Here is a 4,736-nt window from a genome sequence, read left to right as displayed (position 1 = left end):
GTTAAATAATAAATTTTTAAGCAACGAGATAAAAAGGAACTTTAATATCCTCTATCCTTTACTATCTTATTCCTTAAAAATACATTGTTTATCTTGTACGCTTTGCACTTTTATTGTGTTTCAGCACAATACTAATCCTGCTGCTTCGATAAATGTAGTAGGCGATGACAACTGCCCCGAAAGGGGATGTGTAGAATGATTCGCTTCCTGTTTATCGAAGTAACGAAGCCAGCGTAGGCGCGCTGCTCTGCAGGGGGACGTTAGGGTGTGAGGATGATGCCGTAGTGTGTCCGACGACAAGTTGATTTTGTCCTCGTCAAAGTCGGAAAGCTCTCATACTTAGGCCTGGGGAGGTATGAGAGTTATCACCCCTAGGACGGCGGACTCACCTGCGATCGGGCCAGGATCCCTAACGTGCAGGTTTTCACATAAATCATGGCTTCTCAAAATCAAAACAATAATAAAACTCCAAACGCTTCAAAACTTAATTTTGCAGTAACAACGTCGGAACACTTATGCGCTTGCAATGCAGATGCATTTTGTTACATATGTGGACAATTCGATGTCCCCAAAAATCGTAAATCAATAAATGAAAATATCAAACAGATCTACAAAGATTATTTTGATCTTGAGATAACCAATCAGGATAAAAATTTTGGTCCACGCAAAATTTGCAGTTCCTGTTACACAATGTTAACTCGTTGGAATCATAAAAAAGAGGATAAACTAAAGTTTATAAAGCCAACTTTGTGGGAAAAACCATTAAATCAAAAAAAGTGTTATTTTTGCAACACCAATGTGCAAGGATATAATAACAAAAATAAAAAGAACATATTGTATGCTAATGTCCCCACTGTAAAAAACCAGAAATTTCATGCAATCCACCTTCTTCTCCCAAAACCTTGGAAATTGACAGTTCAACTGAAGATGTTCTAGATTTTGAAAATAAAGACATGAGAACCGATGATGAGGACGACTATTACCTTCCGTATGATGAACAGGAGATAAAGATTCGACAAACGTTTAACCAAGAAGAACTTAGCAATCTCATTAGAGATTTAAAATTGCCGAAGGATTGTGCAGAACAGCTAGCATCAGTGTTGAAGATGAAAAACTTGTTATCAAAAGGCACAACAGCTAGCTTTTATCGAGACAGAGAAAAAAAATTCCGACAATATTTTACAAAAGATGAAAATCCGTCGTTGGTATATTGCTCAGATGTTGTCGGACTCATGAATAAATTAAAAACAAATATATACAAAGATGAAAATTGGAGACTATTTATTGACTCTTCGAAAAGAAGTTTAAAAGTAGTACTACTACATAATACTAATATTTATGCTCCAATTCCAATAGCGCATTCAACGGAAATGAAAGAAAACTATGAATATATGAAACTAGTTTTGGATAAAATTAGATACTGAGAACACAACTGGCGAATTTGTGGAGATTTTAAGATTTTAAGCATACTACTTGGACAACAATCAGGTTTTACAAAAACACCATGTTTCCTGTATTTGTGGGACAGTAGAGATCGAGCAAATCACTACATTAAAAAACAATGGCTAAAAAGAAATTCTTTCGAACCAGGTTCAAAAAATATAATAGAAAATCCCCTAATCGACCCTTCAAAGGTGATAATTCCATCCTTACACACGAAACTAGGAGGAATGAAACAATTTGTCAAAGCCTTAGATAAAGAAGGAAACTGTTGTAAATACCTGGAACAAAAGTTTCCAGAAAAATCTGATGCGAAACTAAAAGAAGGGGTTTTTGACGGACCACAAATTCGCAAATTGTTAAAAGATGAGCAATTTATCACCAAGATGAATAAAAAGGAGAAATCCGCATAGCTTAGTTTCAAAGCAGTTGTCGAAAATTTTCTGGGTAATCACAAGAGTGAAAATTGGGAGCGAATAGTTAGTGATATGATTAAAAAATTTGGTCAGTTAGGATGCTTAATGAGCATAAAGATGCATTACTTAGACTCGCATCGGGATCGATTCCCTGAAAATTTGGGAGATTACAGTGAAGAACAAGGAGAACGATTCCATCAAGGTCTTAAAGAATTTGAGCGTCGTTATCAAGGAAGATGGGATGTAAATATGATGTCCGACTACTGTTGGATGCTGAAAAGGGATATTGTACCTGGAGGCACCAATTTGAAACGAAAACCATTACACAGATCCTTTGAGGACAAAAGAGTGCGCTACCATAAAAGGACGTGAATACCTTACTTATGTATATAAGAATTTCCATTTCGAGTTTTGAAAATCTAACTTCAAAATCATAATCAGCGACCCAAAAAACCCCTAGATACCAAGTTTGAAGTAAATCCATTAACTTTTAAAAAATTCGTCGGCCATATTGGATCCGCCATTTTGAATTTTGAAAATCTAACTTCAAATTCGTCATCAGCGACCCAAAAAACCCCTAGTTACCAAGTTTGAAGTAAATCCATTAACTTTTAAAAAATTCGTCCGCCATATTGGAGCCGCCACACAGTGGGAAGAAATGCAGTGTTTTGGACAAAATTCTGCTGACAACGCAAATCTCAACCGATATTAATTTTTTTTATCTTGAAACTTTAAGGAAGGTTTGCGCTATAAGCCTTCACTGCTACAAACTTGAAATTTTTGCAACATAACCTTAAAAAATGAAATTATTCGAAATTAAATGGTTTTTTATTAATTTATCTCAACTGTACATGCCTAGAGGGTGATTTTTGTGTCACTCTTGTGAAATATAATGTCTAATAGTTGAAATCCAAAATGACAAATTCAAGACATTAGCTAAAATTTGAAAAAATATTTTTTTTACTACGAAATAAGTATGTATAAGCGTTTAGAGTCATTAATTGCTTAAGAGGTTGTGTAACAAGCATTTAAATTTATATATAGTAAAAATATCGTAACATAACCTACAAAAATTGTTTTAATCATATTTATATGTACTTGTTTGAGCTTAGATACTTCTGCAAATGCATATTGATCAAAGTTGTACCACTTTCTTAATGAAATAATGAAATAAAGTCAACTCTGGCTCCTGTTTTAGTTACCTTTATGTTTTCAGTATAACAACAACTATTATTACATTATGTTTTCGTAATTTTTCATATTTTCGTTTTGTGAGTGCTATATCGACACACATAGCCAAAAATTTGTTCTGATATTTAACCGTGGAATTCATAATTAAATCAGAAGATTCAAAGAATATATCGCATGAAATTATTTTAATAATAATGATATAACCAATGAAAAATAATAATCTCAAAAATCAATTAATACTTACTTATTCTGCCACGCAATTAAATTTTTAATATTTCTAAATTATCGCAAATGGCATCTTGACTTTTACAGAAATATTGAAAATAATTGAACATCATTCAAAAATATCTTCCATAGAAACGTTTAAAATAAAAGAACACGATTTGTTGAATGATGTTCAATTATTTTCAATATTTCTGTAAATGTCAAGATGCCATTTGCGATAATTTAGAAAGATTAAAAACTTAATTGCGTGGCAGAATAAGTAAGTATTAATTGTTTTTTGAGATTATTTTCCATTGGTTATATCATTATTATTAAAATAATTTCATGCGATATATCCTTTGAGCCTTATGATTTAATTATGAATTTCACGGTTAAATATCAGATTTTATGTGATATTTTGTGGAACTATAAATTGAATGTTAAAAAAAGTAATATTGATATTCTAATGGATGGTATTAGAACTTCTGATAATAATCTTTCGGAGAAAGCTTTGTTAGACATAAAACATAAATTACTCTTTAATTTTTTGCCTCAATATAACAAAAAATGGCAAAGTGCTACTCGAGTAAAACGTTATTTTATTGAAAAATACCAAGTATTTTTAGAAACAGAATTTTCTGTTGAATTGAACAAAAATTGTAATGCCAATACACAAAATGCTGGAAATTTAAATCAGAATTTATCTGCACCTGGTGTGTCTAAAGTGGGTATTGGCGCAGATCGTCCGCGATTACCTTACAATCAAGCTTCAACGAAAACTAGAATGAGACGAATCGACGAGACATTAGAAAATTGTTCTCCTCAAGAATTGGTAGGAGCGATAAAGCGTAAATTAAGAAAAATTGATACAGTCCAGGAAATTTCACATAGTGATAAATGTAATCAGCACGATAATAACAAACTTTTGGCTATGTATGTCGATATAGCACTCACAAAACGAAAATATGAAAAATTACGAAAACATAGTGAAATAATAGACAAAGATAAAATGTATCCTCCTTATTCTGCTATTGTAAAAGCCAAAAATGGTTGTTATCCTGAAAACATAAAGGTAACTAAAACAGGAGCCAGAGTTGACTTTATTTCTTTGCTTGTACATACAGTACAAAGAATACTTATATCCTTAGACGAAACTACGTTAAAAGATGCACAAAGATAAAGGTGATGATGATGATGATGATGTCAATGGTAATCAAAATACCGTTAATGATAGTAAAGATTGTCCAGATAATCTTAGTGATGCATCTGTTTTTTTTATTTCTTTTGCACCTCTTCAACTTTGTGCTGATAAAGAAGCTATATGGACTAACGAAACACCAAATTCCGTGCACTTCTGTAGACCGATGGAATTTGAATTCGTAAAAGAAACTGAGGCACACGTTAAAGAAAGGTATAATCATTATATCAGTATCCTGAAGAAAGTTAAAAGTTACATATCTGTCATAAATAATATGCAGTTTGAAG

Source organism: Leptopilina heterotoma, unplaced genomic scaffold, assembly GCF_015476425.1.
Source record: "Leptopilina heterotoma isolate Lh14 unplaced genomic scaffold, ASM1547642v1 Lhet_391, whole genome shotgun sequence".
NCBI lineage: Eukaryota > Metazoa > Arthropoda > Insecta > Hymenoptera > Figitidae > Leptopilina > Leptopilina heterotoma.
This window is presented reverse-complemented; position numbering follows the sequence as displayed.